We start from the raw sequence: 22,346 nt of genomic DNA, 5'->3' as shown, positions 1-22,346 counted from the left end.
TTAACGATAAAGTCTTAAATAAAATACGGAGTTGCGCTTGCGCAGTTGTTAGTCTTCGGTTCCCTTTCGAGGAACCGCGAGGTTGCGGGGGAGACTCAAAATCCCAAAAGACGTGGAGATTGCTTAACAGTTTTACATTGATAAACTGACAGGATACATTTTGAACACAGCGAACTGCGCTTTACTTTACACCTCGTCTTGTAATATTTTACTATCGTCGTAATACAGTTTACCCAAACCAGTCCGTATACTACTGGGAGAGAACTTAGTCTTGATTGACCAGAACGTCACTTTTCAGTATAGCACAGGGGCAAGCGCAGTGCTGCACAACGTCACACAATGTAAGAAAGGCAGAGTTGAACTTGTCGCTTCAAAATATCGTACCAGGAGGCTGCCATCTTGAAACTGTGCATTATGCTGATAGCCAAACAGGAAAACACAGAATATATAATATATACATAGTTTTAATACAATTTAAGCAAATATCCTTCGTAGGTTTTCAGCACGTAGGTATTTGAATGTGTTCAATAATTAACATCCAAGTCACAATGTTAGCGCAGTTTGTTATTTTTTAATTTAAAATGTAATCGATTCTTCGACTTTGGCTTCAACCGAACCATAGCCTAACACTTGTCTCTTTCTTGTTAAAACGCATGCTATTGTCGACTTTAAAAATGTATATCTTCTTGCTCTGTTGCCCTTTCTTGGTATATTTCGCTCTACCTCTCTCCGTGCCGTCGGGCGAGCCACAGCGGCCTTGCGTATCTTTGACGCTTAAGCTTCCATCCAGCCCTTTGATTGGGCAGCATGTGCAGTCCGGTAAGTGTGGCAGCCAATGGCTGACTAGAATGCTGGGAGGTGGGCCGGGCCTTGGAGCGGTTGCTCTGTTCTCCTCACACACTCACACAGAACCGGATAGACCCTAGGAGTATTTTCCGGCAGCAGCGCCCCCCCCCCTGGCAACGCGCGCCGCACCCTAGTGGTGCCCGAGGAGAGTGGGGGAGCAGTCTGTCCGCGTCGCTTAGTCCTTCCCTAGACCAGGGTCTCCATTGGTAAAAAAAAAACATCTGCAAAGACCCCAGGGTTAGCGTACCCTCGGAATATTCTCTCTTTCACATAAAGGAAGGGTCCACGTTCCCACCATAGCGGTACTCCCGGCGCCTGTCCCTCTTCCGAAAAGCAACTATTCTATCGTATGCGAGCATTTGCATTCTCCTGTTTCTAGCGGTTGAGAGACGCCCCCTTCCATAGTGCCTTTATTGGGGCATATCGCCCCCTCCCGGTTTGACCCCCCCCCACAAAGGGTCGCACCTAGGAGAGGGGGTTCCTTTCACAGGGGCAGACTGACCACCTTCCCACAGACCGGGGAACAGGCCTTTCTGCCCCCATTCCGTTCCAGTAACCTATATTTAGGGCCTGTTGAGTTCTCATGATCCTTGCTATCTCATGCAAAAGAGTATACCCAATCCGAGAGTAATAGTTCTGAACCATTATTTTATGCCCGAATGTCAATTGATCTGCAACTGCTACATTATTGAGACGTGCTACCCTCATGGTTCTAGTTGCTGTCCTATCTGCCGTCAGAGGATTACGGTTTCCGCATGCAGTGAGTTATTACCAACAGGGGCTTACTGTTTTCTCGTGTTATTTTCTTTTTGAGACCTCTGCACCAACTTGCATTCTCGTTCGCTTGTCTCGTCGTTATATCACATTGCTACCCTGACTCTTAACGTGACGGACAGACTGCATACATCCGTATACCCTCACTTTTTCTGTTCCCAGCCCTTGGCTCCCTCGACGACCCCTAATGGTGTAGAGCAGCAGGGAAGGTAAGTCACTGATACTGCTTCATATTTGGAGTTTTCCATCCCTGTTGACATAAGTGTTAATTAATACCCAGGGGCGTGAAGAGGCAACAAAGTGCTGAAAAGGGCTTCTTCGTGTATCCAGGGTCACTAATTTTACTGAGGAATAACATTCTGCCCGTTGCCAGGATTACTATGATCACGTTTTCCTCAGAACCTTTTATGTTGATAGTTGTAGATTAAGTGTAGATGAGCCAAAGTTATTTTCTAAGAATCCCAGGAAGGCGGCCTGTCAGTCTGTTATTCTCTCTGTATTTGGGGTGTATTAGCTACAAATGTACCAATCACTTCCTCTCTACACAACTCCACAGGGGCCTCACGTGAGTGGCCCAGTCAGTTTATCCTGCTCAAACACCTGTTTGCATGGGGGTCGCCTTACAAGTAATTTTGGGGATTTTATTGGATCAGGTGATTACCATGTGCGAGAAAGTCCTACCCCTGAGGTAAAATTGTGGTTGGTTAAACATGCTTAAATATAGAGGGTTAAACATAAATCCAGTAAACTTTGTGATATGTCAATTGGCCACTGCCCTTACAAAACTTAAGGGTGGCACAGCAAATTATGTACAAATATCGCTCCTCGTTGAAACCACTTCTCCTGAAAATAGTTTAGTTTCCAATCCCATTTTCCCTGCATGCACAAATGAGTTAACTAGACTTATACTACCCCCTTCTCAGTTATGTCCGAAAGTGATGGTATGCACCCTAAGCCCATCAGCGAAATAGTTTGTTAGGCAGAGATAGTCTTACCAATCTTTATGAACAAAGTCTACTACATGGTTGTTGGAGAACAAAGATACATATTTGTTCACTTAGTCCTCAAAACACTTGGGGGGAGGGGGACATCTGAACTTGCCTTATCTATAGTTACAATGGCACAGATATGTCTCAAAATGCCTATACCCTTAGAGACATGGCAGTCTTCCAGATACTCCTTAGATGTATCCTCCTGTGAGCAGTTTCGGATGCTCTCGTCCATCCTGATTTTGGCGTGGTCACATCTGTTCATTCATTCTGGTTTTCTGTTTTCCAAACACGAACTGCTTGTCAGGAAATTGCAACCCAGATGGAACATGCCCTGTAGGAATTGGGGACATGCCGAATATATCTTCAGAAATTGGAGTGTGTGTTCCACATAATATCTCTAACACCAAGGCTGTTGGTAGTATGAGTTACAGAAATGACCATTGTTCTAATTTATGGTCCGGTTATATTTAGTTCAGGGGTTTATTTTTGTTTTCATGTAGCTTTGAAAGTTATTCTTTTGATGTTTGAATGTTGTTGCCTTCCTGCCTATTCTGTGAAGAAGACGTCTTATGCAAAAGGGCCCGACCATCTGTGATTCTTATAAATGACACGCTAACCTAGATAATTTGCATGCAAATTTGAGGCTGTTTTTTAAATTGGTATTCAGTTTTTATTCAATTATAGAAACAAATATTTTGCTAAACAATTTAACTCCCAGAAATGCTGTACATGCAATTTAGACCCTGGTTTAGCTCATAGGTGGCAAAATGGTTGCAGAGGTCACTACTGGATGTGATGGTTGTTGACAGAGACAATACAATCATAGTATATTGCACGTTTATATTTTTACATTACACATATTTCGAATTCCTGGCTCACGTTTGTCTGCAATCAACCTCCCAAATTGTTGATTAGATTACCATAGCTGGTCTAGTTTCATGTCTAGAATCCCACAGTGTAGCAAGTCAGGTGCCAAACCCCAGATAAGAATGCAGGTCTCCAATTTATGCTTAAAATCGCCTTTCGTTTCCAATTTGTTGGTGCTATGCCAAATCCTGGTCTCGCCTGCATATTCGGGTCCCACCATCGGTGGCAAAAGCTCGCTGTTAAATAAGTATATACAAATGTGCATCTCTTGTGTTTCCAGTTATTCAGAGTAGCCAGGCCACGAAGATGGTGACAAGACCCTTTAAACACTGTGGGCAGGGGAGCTAGGAAAGAAACCTTCCTTTTTTTTTTCTCCAGCTGATTGATTTATTGATGATTTTTATTTTTCGGGCTCAGTGCAGGCGCATATATAGGGTGTTGTAAAGAATAAATACGTTTTCTGTTTGGACATGTGTTTTTGAATGGCAACCCTTTCGTTACTCTTTTTGTTAAACCTGTATTGTGGCAATCAGATCTCACAGTGCTTTAAGATTTTGACATGTCACGTATGGTCGTTAGGGGGTTGTTGGCCCACGGCTCCAAATACGATGACCACCTAACGATTTATTCCATTACTTAAGGTTACCGCCGGCCGCACCTGCGCCCCTTTATTGACACGCTTCCCCCTGTACCAGGAACAAGATGGTTTTCAACATTTATTTTTTTGTTTTACGTCCATTGCTAACTGAAAAGAGAGTCCATGATCACACTTGCCTATGCTTTAAAATAAAACGTTTATTTAATTGCCTAAAAATCTATCCGGTGTATTTTTCTTTTTAAAGTACGGAGCTATATGCTCTTTCCTAAAAACCTATTTGGCAAGACTGGTTCTTTAGGTGGGCCCTCTGGCAAGACTGGTTCTTTGGGTGGTCCTTCCTCATTTCCACAAGCTCGGCCGTGAATGTTTTTTTGTTGTTTGAATGTAGGGTTGGTTTGAATTGAGAAGGGAAGCGGTTTCTGGCCTTGTGTACATACTGCTGCTCCAGGCAGCAGGCATGGTGGGGGAGGGGAATGGCTGCCGTTTCTTCCTCATGTCTTTTTTTTTTTCCTCCTGCACCTTCTCAGTATTTCTTTTGCTGCCCATCGTTTTCGGCCTGAGATCAGTGCCTGCTCCGGGACAACCTGGACACCCCCACGCCACTCCGGGGGGGCCGGGGCCGAGGGATTTCAGGGGCGCATAACACTGTGCTCAGCAGTTCATTGTTCTTCCTGTCCTGTGCCTCATGCACAGCTAAACCGGCCTGTCCCCATTTTACGGGGAGTGGGTACGAGTTCGGTGGTAGAAACACTTCTGGCCTCGAATGGCTGCTGCTAAAACGGCGAAGAAAGCTCACACTGCCGCAGGAAGAGGGGTATTTTGCAGTGCTTTTATTGATTAGCTTCATTATTCTCCCCTGCCTGCTCCTTATTGTTTGTGCTTTTTTGTCCAGAATCTTGAGGTTTCCATGGAGGTACCCACCTTCCCGTGCCCACCTTTCAGGGTTAATGCTCGGGGGAGAGGAGGGTTAATCGGTGATTTGATAGCAGGCAAACACGGTTCTGTTGATGTTTCCTCTGGGCTTGCAGCCTCACAGATTTATGCTGCCGTTGAACTGTCAACTCAGTGTTTGAGTGGTTGTAAATAGATAGCAGTTTAAATGCCCGACCTTGGCTGCTGTTATTAATACCAACCTGGACCTTGAGAGGAAGCTGAGTAATCCGTTTTTATCCCTGGTCAATTTGGTGTACTTCATGGGCGTCTGTTGTTTTTTTGTAAGGTGATGCATATTTGACACACAATTGGATAGGCATGAAGAAATACGATTGCATTTTATAGAGGGGGCATGTGCGTTAGTGTTCAGAAAGCACGCTGATCCATTTCTGAAGGCCAATGATGTGGGAGAGGAATACATCAGGGAGAGACTTCATCGAGTGAAGAAGGAAGTGGTTACCCCATTGCTTTGCCTGTGTTATGCTGCGTTTTGCTGCGTTTGGTAATTGAGATAAAACAGACAAGGTCTAGAAATGTGCAGTAAAATGGTGTACAACGTAGATCACATGCCCCATGTATTGGGTCTCAAAACGGTAAGCAGAGGGCAGAAGGAATTTGACAACTGTTATATTCCTCAACTAGGGTAGTAAAGTTGTAAAGGGTGCCAGGCCTGGAAAATACTGCTTCTTGAAGTGGCCTTGACCCTAAACCTCAGCAAAAGTAACGAAACAGTAACGTGGTATAACACTTTGACGTAGGAGAGCAAAACAAAGATTTGTAAATCAGGAGGCGGCATGTTTTTTTTGTCAGAAATAGCGCATCTCAACAAGAAACGCTGTACAACAGCAACCAAATGTAGAACATGAGGACTGGTCAGTTAGCATGTACATGAACTGATTGGGTTAGGGAGTATTGCTTAATGAATGGCACATACTTTATGATTTATGATGGATAAAAAACATTCACCGGGGGAAGACCTGGAGTTGCATGTCTGCGATAGGCCGGAAGTACCAGGAACGCAACTCATGTTTGGGATTGAGACTTCTAGTTCTATGGTGTACTTCAAGGGCTTTCTTCAAATTTGTATCTTAAAATGGATGAGGGAGATCTCATGGAAAAATGACGAGGCAGAAACCTACAAATCAGGCCAGTGGAAGGCATAGGAGCTTTAGAGCGTGAGAACCTAGTTGTTAATGCTTTTGGCAAGGTGGGGAGAAAAGGGTTGTTAATTATCACAAAGATGAGAGTAAGAAACTACATTTTTTTGTGCAGGGCCAGACCTTATGGTGGTAGTATGTTTGTGGGTGGGAGAAAGCTTAGGTTTTGAAGCAAGTATATAGCTTAGTTGTATTTTGTAGATGGAGTTGAAGGAGTATCGCTGGAGGCAAAAATGGGGACTGTTGCTACTGTCCGTATTTTTATTTTTTTATTTCCGAGACCAGCATGTTTTTCTGGATGCCTGGGAGCAGCAAGGTTTCTGGCAGAGCATGTGTAGAATTAGAGGATGGAAACCGCAAGAATCGTGGGTTATTAAGTGTAGCTACTAAAGTCAAATACACTGCTGATGTAAATGGTGTGCCTAAGGTAGTTGAACAAAGGTGTTCAGTGGTTTTAAATAAGGAGGGTGGGTGGACAGTACCTGGACAAGTGGGACGATCACCCGTTTTTATTTATTTTGGGTAGGTGGGCTGCTGTTACAGACAAGGCGCTGATGGTTGATATCACCACTATTTCGACGTAATTGAAGGGATCCAGGGTTTGGAATGTGTGGAGAAGTATGATTGAGCCTGGTGAGTGTTTGTGCGTAGGGTAAACATTTTAATAATTAGTGGGGTCAATGGGCTGTTGAAAATTTAGCTGTTTTGGGGATGAGAGAATGGTTTGGCTAGATACTTAAAATTAAAGGTGCAAGTGCTGGATGAGTGCTAAAGGTGGGGTGTTTGAAATTGATTAAGCAAATGGCAGTGGCTAAAACGTATGTGAATAACGCCACGTTTGTGGCTGGAGTGACTAACCATAGAGGTTCTGCAATCCAGATGTTTGTCACATAGAGCCAAGTCATTTTTTAGCCCTGTCTACCTGTTTCTTAGGGATCCTAATTCATAATTTTGTCGATTGTTTTATTAAATCAGTGCCACTCTTAAAATTGTATGGATCACAGTTTAAATATCAGATCTGGACAGAGAGTTGTACGTGTAGAGAGAGAGAAAAATAAGTTTAGCAACAGTATAGGAGTAACCTTCAAATGCTGTCCAGGATGGATCTTCTATGCTGCCCTATTGTAGTTGAAAATAAATAAAATCATACAGCAATGATCATGCCAAATCAATGGGCGCTTCTGACAACTAAGGGTGTCCTTATTTTTTTGTTTGGAAACTTGAAAAGGATTTTAAATGAACATAAGGATGCATTAAGAGTTGTTCTATTTCTAGCAGTAGGCTCAACGTTTTAATCTGAAAATGATTTCTGATTCGTGTTTAGGATATAGTCACGTATGGTTTCCTGGATATTTTATTTACCTTTTAGGACTATTTGCTACCCTGCATGGACATAATACATTTCCGCGTGAAAACTTGCCCGTCAGCTAAATTCTTCTTGTGTGTGGCAATTGGTTGATATGTGCGTTTTATTCAGCTATTATGTGTCGATGACTTCATATTGCATGTCATTGTCTAACTCTGCCTATAACAAACATAAGCAGGTGTAATGAGAGTTCGCTCAGAAGCGAGAGCGGAGAGATGAGAGTTCCTGTTATGCGAGCGAAAACCAATGACTGCTAACAAGATGCTCAGTTTTATTTTAAAGCTTGGTTTGTGTTTTATTAAGGATGAATTTCAATTTTGAACCCATGAATAAAGAAACTGCTGCTGCTGATCCTGATGTTCGTTAAATATTTTTCAGTTAGTTCATGGTATTGCCCTTGGTGTCATGTTAAGCTTTTCAAATGGGTTCGGCAGCCCTTCATCATTATGGATAATTATCAGACTTTGTTTATTAATCTTTGTTGTGTGATTTCCAATTCTATGATTGGTACTGGTCACCTATTATGGTGATGTGGTATGAGTACGCATGATAGAGCAACGTGGGGCCTACATTTTGTGGAGGAACCTATTAAAAGTGTGTTTTGGTGGGAAATAAGTGTGCCAACTTCTGTACTTTGAATCCTATAACAGCGACCTGTTTGGTTAATAGAATGCCACTACTCAGAAACAATTGAACTCTAATATCGTGTGACTAGGGTTGCGTTAAATCCAAAATGAAAATGTGTTTCTTTAACTTGACTTTTCGTACAAGATTGCTGTGAAATAATCATTAAGATGCAGGTTTTATTTAAAGCAGTTCTGCACAAATTTGTTCAACTTTTAAAATACAAGAGAGAATAATTTCTGCCCAACTTTAAACTAGCCACTTCAGTCTCTTGCTATTTAAAAAAAAAAAAGTTATTGGAATTTTCAATTAAAAGCACAGTACTTATTTCCATCATAGTAAGCAAATTCTTATCCTTCAGATAACAATAGTAATCTCATTATTGATCTTTTATTGGCAGTTCATTATTCTCAGACCATATTCTGTCTATTTAGCTATTGCCCTAGACCATCTCTCTTCCATATATGTTCATAAGATCCAAGGGGCAAGTATTGATTCTATTTACTTGACTATGTTGGCTAGAAAAATATTTAATTACTGTCTTAATTCGACCTTAACTCAGCTAACTGTCCCAAGTTTATATAACTGGTGGCTCACCTGTGTGGTCGTAAGCTGTGAATTATCAGGATGACTGACTGTGTCATAGCCTACTCAAAGGGAAGGGCCGTTTCAGCTTCTGGTGGTGGTAGCTTCAGATCTAAAAGGGATCTGGATCAAGACAAATACATGCCGACCCCCATTTATTTGCCCACCCGTCATGGGTTTTTGACAATGATCTGTGTGCCCCTTTGTCATATTACTACAATCTGCCTTATTATGGGGGAGTTAGGCGTGTTACACTTAGGGCTCTAGGTTTTTCACTTGGAAACTAATTTTCAGTCTAGGCTGATTGCAATTAAATTACAAAATAACAGTTACTCGTAACAAAGTTAGTGTACGATCCGGAAATAGAAAGAGGTTTACAAATATATATTACTAGCACAAATTATATTCCTCAAACCAGTTACGGAGAAGATTGTATGGTTTGTCAAGCTCTTACTTGTAGCTGAGTCACCTTTAATAGAACCAGGAATGCTTTAAAATGTGTGTACATTTTATTCTGTGCTTCACTGCTGGTAAAATATCACATGCTCCTGAGTCTTGCGTGTGAGACTCCCTATATAAATTTGATATCCTCCGTGCATTATGCGTTTGAAAGATTTATCAAATGATTGATATCCTTGGGCATCTTCTTGCCTATAATCCATGCTCTTCAAAATATTGTGGCTGGTACCAGGTTCCGATTATTTTGTAGCTGTCAACAATGCAAATTGCTGAGAGCACTGCTCTCAGCCACGAAATGCTTTTCAATACATCGCTAGACGCCACTTGCCCAGGCTTTTATCTCCTTGGCGTTAGAAATGTATACCTTGTTTTAAGAGTAACAATACATCTTCTGGGTTCTTTTTTTCTCTTTTTTTTTTTAAAGTGTGCGTTATTTATTGGTCAGAATTGCTTGAAACTACTGACGCCTATGTGCATGAAATCTTTTCTCTGTAGGTGTTAATTGGAGGTTACCTGCTCACAATTTTGATGGGGTGGCTGTGGCTGCTAACTCTGAACCCTCCCCCCCCCCCCCCCCTCCCCAAGGGTTTGGACAGCCTGCTAAGCCCCGCACCCCTCCTCCCCACAATGCCCTAGCGTTGGGGTAGTTTGTGCTTAAGCTTTCTTAACTTTTTTCTACTAAAGGAATCTTAGCCACGTTTTTAATCCTTTTTTTCAACTCATTTTGGGGATTCTAAGGGTAACCGGGGTTTATGTATTCCCCTTGAGGCAACAGAGAAAATAGCCAAAATACAGCAACGTTTGTTTTCTTTCTGCTCAAGAAAACATACAATTTTTTTCCTCAAAAAATGGCATCAACTAATGGATTGGATTGCTCTTGTAAAGATAATCATCTTCAGTTTTCTGAAACAAGCGGAGTGATAAAAACATTTTTTTTCCCTCCGTTTTGCGTTTTTTTGCAAGTGGTACTTTTTCCTATATTTTTTTATAGTTTCAACCTGTGTGCAGTTAATGGCGAAACAGGTGTGATACCCATGGGTAAACTAGTAAAGCTGTACATTTCTGAAAACTAGATATAATTCAGGAAGTGGGCATTTGTGTAGATTGCTTATGGTTTTGTCAAAGAAGCTAATCGTCGTAATTAAAAACAATTATTTAAGTCTGAAAAAATTGCAATTGGTGACATTTTCACCTGCAATTGTTTCTCTGATTGGTGTTTTCCTAAAGTAACCGTGTTGTGTCCATCACACCCTTCTGATCTCTGGGATATATGTAGTCTTTATTGGTTGTCCAAAAACGCATGTGACCCAAACCTAACAACTGAGCTTCAGTTTGAGTATTCAGTGTGTACAGACCATTCAGCAATTTATCTAATAAAATGTAATGAATCAAAAATAGGTATGCAAGAAACGTATGCATTTTTTAAAATGTGCACTGGATTTCGAGGTTAGGAATAGTGATTTTTGCATTCCTCTGAATTTGGGGTTACCCATACTACTGTGTTTTTGATGGCATTTTGCAAAATGTGTTCATTTTTGCATACTGGCTTACATTTGGAAGCCAAAAATGGAGAGACCGCAAATATGTAATAAATATTCTACTATACTGTGTGCCTATGTTTCCTCCCATCCCCCCCCCCCCCCCCCCCCCTAAAAAAAAGTACCCCATGTCTTTGGCTAGGCCTAGTGGGATCCATGCAAGTCGCAACAACCTGGACTTTCCACAGTATCCAGTTTTCAGAAATAGTTTGTAAATATCCCTGGGTGACTGCAGAGCCAGTCTCAAATTCCACATCTACTCGCATCTCAAAAGGTAGTTTTTAATGCTAAACATTAGATGTGTCTAGATAGTGTTTTGAGACCTGTCCTGTCACGAGTGTTCGGCCCATCCCCACAATTGGGGATTTTTAGTGATAGATAGAATTGTGAGATGCTGGGTGGTGGGGTTTTGTGGATCCCTGTAGATTCCAGAAATTTTCCTTGCTAAAAGAGGAATTTGTTTTGCCAAAGTTTGTAGGGCATTCTGGGTAAGAAAACGGGGTGGAGCCCATGCAAGTTTCACTACCCTGGACTTCCCTGGATGTTTAGTTTTCATAAATGTCAGTGGTGGTTATTGCTCCCTCGGAGCTGGCTGACACAGGGCCATAATACCATAGCCATCACAGATCGCAAAATGATACAAAATGTTGGAGGCATTCTAGGAGATGCTGAACCTTCATTACCCTGGAGTCATTTCCAGCCCGCTGTTGTTAAAATACTTGCAGCATAATGTTCGTAGTTAAAATGGCATCACTGTGGACGACTATTAAGATTGCCCCGAAAATGACTCTCACTGTCGATTTTGCCTATCATAGAAGATGACGTGCACACTGAATGAACGAATGACGTGCACACTGGCAGTGAAGCTTAGAAAACAAAGCTAAGACATCAGATATCCGAGGTATCGAACGGTTTGGGCTGCTAGGTGACTTTTAGCAGGATTGATTTTGAGGCCATATAGTCATACGGTCTGTACCTACCTGGAAGAGATGTACTAAATGTTGTTCCCAGGTATCACTATAAATGATTGTCATCAATATATACCCCAGCATATCTCTCGTGGGGTTGCCATATTAAATTCATAGCTCTCTGAAACGTGGCAGGAGCCCCGTGCAATCCAAAAGTTAGTACTTTAAACTGGTATAGTCCATCGGGGGTAGAGAAGGCTGTCTTCTCTCTATCCTGTTCTCGTAGGGGTATCTGCCAATACCCTTTACACAAATCCAGGGTACTGATATACTTAGCCCTCCCTATTCTCTCGACCATTTCATCCACCCTTGGAAGAGGATATGTGTCAAATTCAGAGATCTTGTTGACTTCTCTGAAGTCAATACAAAATCTTACCGAGCTATTTGGCTTCGGCGCAAGGACAATGGGTGAGTTCCATTCACTTACAGAGGGCTCGATTATGTCCATTTGCAACATCTTTTGTATTTCATCTCTAATGGTCTGGCGACGAGCCTCAGGGATACGGTAGGGCCTAAGGCGTACTAGTTTCCCAGGGGGTGTTTTTATAGCATGTTCCAAGAGCGTGGCCCTACCAGGAGATGAAGAGAAAGTATCCTGTAGAGGACTTAGTACTTTTGACAGACTACACAAAAGCTCAGGTGGGAGACAGGGAGCTATACACTGGCTAAATAAGGGCGTGTGTGCTACCGCCGTGTTTATATCTGCTGTTACGGGGCCCTCCCATTTCTTTAGCAAATTCACATGATAAATCTGAGAGGCATGTCTAGCTGGATCGATCTCGACCCGGTAGGTCACAGGAGTGACCTTTTCATTGATAGTATATGGACCCTGCCACTGCCCCAACAACTTATGATCTGAGGAAGCCATCATTAGTAACAGAGTCCCCAATTTCAAAAGTCCTGACCTTTAGCCCTCTTGTCGTAGTGCCCTTTCTGTGCTATCTGAGCTTCCTCTAAGTTGTTCCTGACGATTGCCCTGATTTTGTCCTCGGTGGGTGCGTAAATTAGAAACTTATTCGGTCAATGGCTTGGTATCATTTGGTTCTGTTTCCCATCGCTCTTGGGCCTTCTCTAGAAAGGTACGTGGTTTATGCCCATATAACAGTTCAAAGGGGAAGTACCCTATACTTTTTTGTTCTTTGCACATGATGGCGAGTAAGGCTAGAGGCAACATGTCTTCCCATTTTCTGGACTCCAAGGCCAGGAGTTTCTTGAGGGTGGCTTTAATAGTGGCATTGTACCTTTCAACTAGCCCATCCGTCTGAGGATGATAGGCAACTGTTCTAATTTGTTTCACCCCTAACTGTACACAGACTTGTTTCATCAATCGGGACACAAAGGGAGTCCCTTGATCGGTCAATCTCTTTCGGGAATCCCACCCTGGAAAATACTGTTATCATGGCTTTGGCTATGTCAGAGGCATCGGGTCTGCGTAAAGGTATGGCTTCTGGAAACCGGGTGGCGTAATCTACCATAACAAGAACATAGCGACATCCACTGCGAGATGGTATCAAAGAGCCTATTATGTCCATACCTATCCGACTGAAAGGTTCACTTATTATGGGAAGAGGTTGAAGGGGTGCTCTGGGAGGATGGTATCTGTTGTTTCTTTGGCACACCGGGCATTCTCTGCAATATCTTTTTACATGCTGATGTATGCCGGGCCAATAAAACCGTTCCATGATCTGTTTTTCGGTTTTGTCTACCTCAAAATGTCCCCCCAATAAGTGACTGTGGGCTAGATACAACACTTTATCCCTGAATGGACCGGGGATTAATATCTGGGGGTTCTGAGTGCGGCTCCCTTTCCTATACAATAGCCCCTTCTTAAAGAAATAGGGACCTACGTGGTGGGGGTCTTCGTCCTCTAGGGCCTTGTTCCATGCCTCTTGTAACACTGCATCTTCCCGCTGTGCCGCATGGAAATTTCTGTCGGTTTCCCATGGGTTCTCATCTTGTAGGATGGGTAGAACCATTGTAATCTTGCCTTTCTCTGCCCTCCTTTGTTTTCGTCTCTTCTTGACTTTTGACGGTGGCCAGTCCTTATCTGCTTCCTGTGAAAAAGGCGCCGTGGCCCACCATTCTTCCTCTTCAGGTTTGGTGCCATGTAACAACTGAGATAACTTCGGGTAATGGTTTCCGAGTATAGCTTGTTCTGGTAATCGGGGGTATAAGTCCCACGGTTAAAGTGGTTCCTGGATGTGTTGTATTTGTACCTGGGCTGTGGGGTATGGTTTGGTGTCACCATTAACACACCTTATGGCTACTATTCCATCAAGTGGGCTCAGCAAGATCCCAGGTCTTGAGGTAGAACCACCCTGTGGAGGCAACCTGTATCCGCCAGAGCTGTCACGGGATGTCCATTCACTGATACTCTACAGCGATAGGGTGGGGATTTCCTTTCTGACGGGGAGCAATAGTAGTTGCAAGGCATGCCAATTTCCATGGGTTCTTCCTTTTGGGGACAGAACCGGGCAATATGTCCCATTCCTCCAAACTGGAAACATTGAGGACCCATAGTAGGTGATCTGATAATCGGGCCCCCGGAATTATGGTAACGGGCTCGGGCTTCTTCACTAGAGTCGGACGGGGTGGACGATGTACTCCTGAGCTTCCCGATTTTCCTGTTGACTCTTCTCGCCCCTTTTGAATCTCTTGGGCTCTGTTGTAGGCACTAGTGATTTCTACTGTGGTTTCGAGGGTCAGATTAGCCTGTTGTCGTACCCACCTCTGAATGGGTGGATGAAGTGAGGACAAATATTGCTCCAAATAAATTTTGGCCATGGTCCCGTCTTTATCCGTAGTGGCTGGTTTTAACCAGCGATCCGCCATATTTTTTACCCTGAAATACAAAGTTCGAGGGGTCTCTTGGGGCCCTTCCTTTATCTGCCGTAGCTTTAGTCGGTAGGTCTCGTCATCTCCCCCCAGCCTAACCCGTCGTCCTCGCCGGGTCTTCTGTAGACTCCGTCTTCCTCCACCTTCACTCTCGCTCCTTCTTCTTCACTGCCATTGGTCCAAGACAACTCCTTCCTGTCTCGCCCTTCTTTCATTGGAGCAGAAGAACCACTTCCGGGTGCACCTCCGCCCACTTCTGGTCTCCTCTCGTAGTTCCTCTGTGAAGAGACAGCATACGGGGATGTTGGTTGTTGTTGGCTCGAGCTGTCCTTCAAGTTTCAAGATGCGTTTTGCTGACCCAGGATGCCGGAATGTTCTTTCCATGGCGACCTGAAGGTAAGCCCCGCGTCGTCTTCCTCACAAACACTTCAAACCGTGTGTGTGTATATATATATGTGTACGTGTATATGTATGTATATATATATATATATTCACTGAAAAAACCATAGGTTTCACACATGTTATAGTTAGCTGTACATTTCACTCGTAAAAAACCAATGAAATTCCCCCGTTATAGTTAGTGCAGGCAACTATAACTCACGCGACCGCAATCCTCTGCTGATGCTAATACTGTATTTAGACACTTATTTGCCCATGTCTTCTTCCATTAAATTTTAGCTATACATATATTACAAATATTTTTTTTTCATAAAGACACATATGTCATCAGCAGAAGATTGCGGTCGCGTGAGTTATAGTTGCCTGCACTAACTATAACGGGGGAATTTCATTGGTTTTTTACGAGTGAAATGTACAGCTAACTATAACATGTGTGAAACCTATGGTTTTTTCAGTGAATTTGCAAGGTTTTTTAAATGCTAATTCCTAACTATAACGTGTGTGAAACCTATGTTTTTTCAGTCAATTTGTACGGTTTTTTAAATGCTAAGTTACTTTACGCCATTCGTGGCGTGCGCGCCCAGTTAACGCAGTTCGTACCGTGCGCGCACAGTGAGCACGCGGTGCGCTTCGCGCACCGCGCGCCCACTTTACGCAGTTAGTGCCGTGCACGCACGGTGGTCACGCGGTGCGCAGCACGCACCGCGTGCCCACGTTATGCGGGATGGGCCATGTACGCACGATGCGCTTCGCGCACCGTGCGCACATGAGGGACATATTATGCGCATCGTTGTGAAATGTATTCTTTATTATTTTCATATGTTTGATATGCCATGCACAAATGGTGCCCTTCGGGCACAATTTGCACACGGGGTGGGGAGAGTGTGGATAATTTTTTTTTTTTTTAAATTTTTTACCGTACGCGTACGGTAAGCGTAATCGGCGATTTTTCGAAAAAAAAATAATAATTTTTTGGGGGTTGTTTGGGGACCCGTATATCACTGCTGGGTGGTTATGATCTCAATATACTGCCCCTTTAGACATTTTTTGGCTTAATTTTTGCTGCCCCACTCAGTGCGAGAGAGAAAATGGCGGCCGATTCGAATGTTTACTAAGATCTAAGAGCCAATCAGAATCGCGCTCGCGCACGTCACCGTACGCGTACGGTAAGCGCACCGTAAGCGCACCGTAAGCTGGCTCAGATATATATATATTGATTTAAAGGCTATTTTCTCAGAATCTACTGAACAGATTTACACCAAACCTACAAAAGGCAATTCCTTGACCTGAGGACTACCTCTCTGCCAAATTTCATTTAATTCTGTTCAGCCGTTAGAGCTGTAGCTCTGTCTAAAGGTCCTATGGAAAAATGCATGGGAAAAACGCGTTTTGGGACCCCCCTTTTATCTCAGCCCCCGCTTGACGAATCCCCCCGAGACTTTCAGGGTAGGAGCGGAGCTCAACGCCCCACCTATTTTGAAAATTTCGCGAGGATTCGTCGACCGGCGCCAAAGTTATTCAAAATAGAATGTTGCGGATTTCCTATGGAAACAGGGTCCTAACTATAACTATCTACTGGCGACCGCCAGTAGATTATATATATATATATATATATATATATATATATATATATATATAGCCACAGTAGGAAAATCCGTAACTTGGGCAACATTCTAGATATTCAAGGTAAGCTGCATTCACTATTTCAAAAACTCTGTATCTTCTTTACACACTTTCACATAAAATGTTAATACAACTGGTATATGAGATTTGCTTAGTGTATTCTGCATAAAGGTCAATAATTGGAATTGCTTAGAGTTTAAACACATTTATAACACAATGACCGGCAGAATGAAAAATTCATACAGCCTTTAGTTTCCATTCCAGAGCTCTTATTTTGAACACCTAGAGCCAACTCAAATCACAGTATCTACAATACAAGGGTCATATGTGGCATGAAACCATATTGAATGAACACCATCGAGAAGAAGCAAATACTTTTATGGAATGTGGGTTGAAGCAAAATCTGAAATGATGTGCCCCATCATGAACTCCCCATGAAAGCCTGCCCACTAGAAGCATCTCACTTCAGGGTATCTGCTATGAAAGGGTTGAATATGACAAAGTGTACAGAAACCCACGAACCAAAAAAAGCAACATTAATGCAAGACCAAATAAACATGAGATTCTTTCCTTACCACCATACGTTAAGAACCAGCAAATGTGAGGCTTGGTAGTATGAAAGAACATCTGAGGGCGCGAGTCCCACACAGTAGGTGGACAGGAAACTCGTGCGCAGAGCCACCCACACCTTACCCCCCTCCCACAGGAACTGCCCCAGAGCTGCATTCACCTGTCGGAACCATCGAGGCGGGATCTGATATGGATGATTCTGTAGTTGGTAGAGGAGCCTGGGAAGCACCACCATCTAAAAGATCGCTGATCTGCCATACAAAGACAGGCATACGGGACCAGGACTTCAGATCCTCACGGGTCCGTTTCCACACTGGAACCAGGTTGCGCACCCAGGAGACTGCAGGGACATCCGAGAGAAATACGCCTAAATATTTCAGTCCCCCCGCCGCCAACTGAACCGAGGAAGCCCATGCTCCAACTCTCTCCCGATCGCCAAGAACCCATAATGTGGACTTACGGGGGTTCATATAGAGTCCCGAAGTTTCCCCGAAAATTTCCATAATGTGCAACAGCCGCAGCCCGTCTAAGGTTGTATGAAAGAATAGATCATCCGCATATAATGCGATCCTATCAGACAGGCCTGGCGCCCACTCAAATTCCTGGATCTGTGCGTCTAGGCGCACCCATGCAGCCAGGGGCTCCATGGCCAGTGCAAATAGATAGGGGGACAAAGGGCAACCCTGCCACGTGCCCAGCCCGATGGAGAAGGATGGCAAATGCGCCCCCGCCACTCGCACCGGCGCAGTTAAATCCGTATATAGTAGCGTCAGGTAGGAGAGAGAACTTGGGCCGAGGTTGAGCCTTCGCAACAGGGAGAAGAGATACACCCAGCTCAGGGAATCAAACGCTCTATCCATATGGGCCAACAGTGCAGCTGGTTCCCCCAAGTGCCTGATGGCCGCCACTGCCACATGCGCTCGTCTAATATTATGTCTGGTCGCCCTCCGGGGCATGAACCCAGCCTGATCGGGGTGCACCAGGGTGGAGATGTGGGGCAGGAGGCGATTAGCCAATGCCTTGGCCAGAACCTTTGCCTCCACATTCAAAAGCGAAATAGGACGATATGAGGCATGTTGCCCCGGGGGCCTGCCCGGTTTGTGGAATACCACCACCTCCGCATGCCGCCAGTCCGGAGGGAGCGAGCCTCGTTCCTGAGCCTCCTCCACCACCAGTCGAAAGTGAGGGGCCAATTGTGTGAAGAAGCGTCTAAAAAATTCACTGGGGAACCCATTGGGTCCCGGCACCTTCCCGGGATTAAGTGCCCAACTCCTCATCCGTCAGCGGTCGCTCTAACTGGTCCCGCACCTCGTGACACCGCTTTGGGTGGTAGGTCTGCAATGAATTTGTCTGACGACGGCTGCGAGGCATTCTTTCGGAGCATACAGATCCGCATAGTAGGTGGCGAAGCTTTCCACAATAGCCAGGGGGTCGAGAATCAGCTCCCCCGCCGGACCCAGAACTCCCGGTAGGGCCTGCAAGTGAAAGGTTCCCTGGCAAAGCCGGTGTAGCCTCTTGCTGGACTTATCGCCCCATTGATACACCCTGCTACGTGTTGCCAGCCAGACTTGGTGGGCCTCATCCATTAAGAGGGTCGTATAACTCTGCTGTGCCACCAACAATTTTCGTCTAACCCGACTGTCCTCCGCCTCTTGGCTCCTGCTTTCGAGTGCCTCTATATTCGCCTCCGCTCGCAGCAGCTCCTCCCTACGCGCTGCCGCGCACCATGAAATATTCACCCCCTCAATGGGAGTTTCAATGCCTCCCATAGTGTCTCGGCCCGAGAAACGGACCCCACGTTCGCTGTCAGGTAATGATCTATGGCTACACTTGTGTTCCCTGTAATTGTCATTCTGCAGATGCCATACAGACAGCCGCCACCTAAACGGTTGTCGCCCACGACCTATCTGGAGTGTAACTGCCACCGGGGAGTGATCTCGGGGCAGGATGTCTGCTGAAACTACTCTGCTCACTGCCGCTCTGGGGACAAAAAGATAGTCGATTCTGGAATAGGAATCATGAACTGCTGAGAGATAAGTGAATTCCCGTCTATCCCCGTGGAGGCGCCTCCATACATCCACCCAATCCAGCCCTGTCACTAGGGAATGCAATTTCGTGGAACGACCACCCTCCAAATCACCCCCACCCCTCCATCTATCCCGGCTCAACTCCATGACCTCATTCCAGTCCCCGCCGACCACTGTGGGTGCATCTGGCATGTCTGCCCAGACGGTCATAATCCGCTCCACCAGATTCCATTGCAGGGGAGGCGGCGCATAAACACTACCCAATATCAGAATGTCCTCTCCAATTTTGCCCCGAAGGAATATATATCTCCCCTGCATATCCGTCCACAATTTATCATGTACATAGGGGATCCTGCGGTGTATCAAAATCGCCACCTCCCGGGAACCCCTCGTGAAACCTGAGTGGAAGACCTGCTGATACCCATATCTCTGAAATCACAGGGCCTTCGTGCCCAATAAATGAGTTTCTTGTAGTAGGAGTACATTGGCCCCGGCCCGTTTGGCCTGTTGAAGTATGGCCCCATGTTTGACCTTGTCTAAGGCCCCGCAAACATTCCAGCTAACTATGCTGAGAGTACCAGGTATCACCTGTTTCCTATACGATGCGTTGCCCATGCGGTCAAGCTACTATTGCCATAACCTACATGAGGACGTACCAGTGTGGGACGGTGTGGACCCACAGCAGGCACGCCATCAGAAAACATGAACACGCCCCCACAAACCCCCCACCCTGTACCTCAAAAACACTGAAGTATCTGTCTCGGCCAGGCGAGGTCCCAATCCCCAACAGGGAGACGAGAGCTGCTGCGACCAATGGATCCCCAACTCAGTCCATACCCCTCGGGTACGTCCCCAGCCAGCAAGGGCCTGGCGGAGAGACCAGCCCATAACCTCGTCTCTCTGATAATCAAACAGCAGTCTGGAGACTCCGCAGCACCCCGCGGGCCCAAGGATCAATCCGCTGCCGCCTGCTGCCCAGAGGTGGAGCCTCCCAGAGAAGAGGCGCTACAGGACCATGAGGGGTGTCTAGATCATGGCCGTCTGGTGCCCTGCCGCTGGCCCCGCGGACCTCGCCAGGCCATCTCGTTCAATGATGAATCAGAGTCTCTACCAGGCGGCGTATGGGCTCTCACTCGCACCGTCTCATCAGTCCATTTGAAGACTTCTTCCGGGGTGTCAAAGAAGTGTGTACAGGAGCGGTACACCACCCGTAGGCGGGCGGGCAACAAGAGAGCATAGGGGAGTTTGAGGTCTCTCAGGCAGGCTTTCGCCGCCATAAACGGTTGTTGCTGCTGCTGCACTAACCTCGTATAGTCGGGGGGGAAAATGAGAATACGTGCATTGTCATAAATAAGGGGTTCCTTGGCTCGGGCTTGCTTCAAGATGGCGTCGCGATCAAGGTAGTTCAGGAATTTCGCTATAACTGGCCGCAGGTGAGCCCCCGGCTGCGGCTTCTGCATAAGCGCCCTGTGGGCCCGTTCCACAATGAAGCAACGGGACATGGCCTCAGGGGGAAGCCAGCCCTCTAGCCACTGCATCAGAAAGCGCTCCATGTTGTCTCCCTCGTAACCCTACGGAAACCCAACGAAGCGGAGGTTGTTATGCCGGGCCCACCCTTCTGCATCTTCCACTCGCATCGCTAGCCCCTTTTGGACTGACTCCATGGCAGCTGCTTTTTTCTTCAACGAGATGACGTAGTCTTCCACCCCCGATATACGAGTTTCAGCCTCCGTAATGCGCGACACTGCATTGCGCAGGTCTTGTCTCTGCAGCATGACATCTGAGCCGACCGCTCTGATTTTTGCATCGAGCATGTCCCTAGATTGGGTGATGGGTGCCATAAGTGCCGCATTGTTGGCACCACTCCCTGTTGTCCTGGTGTCCTACCAGCTGCCCTGGTACCTGTATATTTATCGATGGGGCCTTGCTTGGTCTGGCCGCCACCACCCTTGTCACGCGTCATGGCCGCTGTTGGGGATACACTCCGGTGGACACCCGCGGTCCGGTCCGACCGCCAAACGAAGGCCCTCCAGAAACCGCTACTGTGTTCACTCTCAAGGAATATCTCCTCCCCTCGTGTCCCGATCTCCAACTGGCACTGGTTCCAATGTGGGGGGGCGGGGGAGAGATGGCGGGCAGATAGTCCCCCACCGACACTGCGGCAATCCCGGACCCCCAGGCGGCTCACAGACCCAGCAAACAGGCCCCTGGCATCCAAGAGTCTAGTGGGGTCGCCTTCAGAATGAGGCCAATGTTTCAAAATGGCAAATGGGTAACTCCTCCACCCACGTCCAGCAACCAAGACCTCCGGCGGTGCACAGAGCAAGGCCGCTCAACAAGCGGTGTGCAACGGGGGGGGCGCGTACCACTGCAGGTCCCAATCTCGGCAGTGTCCCCCGCTGTCCTCTGGATCCACCGCGGGACCCTCACGTGGCAGCAACACCGTCTCTCCCCGTGGTCCGATACGACCGCCGAAGACCCAGCACGTGCAGTCACTGCCAGACAGGGGGAGAGAGATAATAGCGCGTTGCAGTAATGGAATTGGCCCCCAAAGTTCAACATGGCAGCCTCAGAGGGACGCTCGGCACCCTAAAATGTCTTTCGGCAAGCTGCACCACTCACTCCCGCTGCCCCCTACCTCCGTGGCCCGAAAAGGACAGCGAGCCGTGTTGCACCTCCGCCGGTCCCGGATGAATCTGGGGACACCAGCCATCCACGGGCCCTTGTCCGGGCTCGCGAGAGACCAGCGGCTGGTCCGCCGCTCGCCCCACTGCTGCGACAGCTCCTCAGCCGGGTCGGACGCCAGGCAACTCCCCGGCTTTTCCTAGGGCATGCCTCCCACAGGCCTCCGCTCCCCTCGGCGGCCGCAGCTCCGTTCGCGAGACTCCCGCAGCAGGAAAACCGGTCCGGGTGCAAGCCGCCGTGCTCCGATTGCGGCTGAGCCACTAGGGTCCCGAAGTAAGGTCAGAGACAGGATAATTGTGCAGGATAACTTGGGGATGGACGGAGCGCGCTCAGAACGGGACCGCCATCTGGGCTTGCTAAGCCACGCCCCCAAAATAAAAACACGTAAGGAATGCAGGATGACGTGACGTGTGAAATTCTGTACTCCATCATGAACACTCACCCAGTGCTGACCACCAGGAGACCATTCCGTTCACAGTACCCACTAAATAAAGGTCAAA

General features: G+C 46.2%; 1 protein-coding gene across 16 annotated transcripts in view; it reads left to right on the top strand.

Annotated features, from left to right (window-relative positions):
• Positions 1–841: 841 nt before the first annotated feature.
• RERE (arginine-glutamic acid dipeptide repeats) overlaps positions 842–22,346 on the top strand; it is a 1,190,399-nt gene continuing 1,168,894 nt past the window's right edge. For 9 of the 16 annotated variants that reach the window (XM_085609719.1, XM_085609717.1, XM_085609710.1 and 6 more), the window contains exon 1: positions 887–1,829. The gene's annotated coding sequence lies outside the window, so the exon portion shown is untranslated. Of the gene's footprint in view, positions 1,830–22,346 lie in introns of all 16 variants that reach the window. The other 7 variants (XM_085609712.1, XM_085609701.1, XM_085609709.1 and 4 more) reach the window with 2 other exon arrangements.

Source organism: Triturus cristatus, chromosome 1_2, assembly GCF_964204655.1.
Source record: "Triturus cristatus chromosome 1_2, aTriCri1.1, whole genome shotgun sequence".
NCBI lineage: Eukaryota > Metazoa > Chordata > Amphibia > Caudata > Salamandridae > Triturus > Triturus cristatus.
Note: the sequence above shows the minus strand (reverse complement) of the source record. Positions and strands in the feature narration are given on the sequence as shown.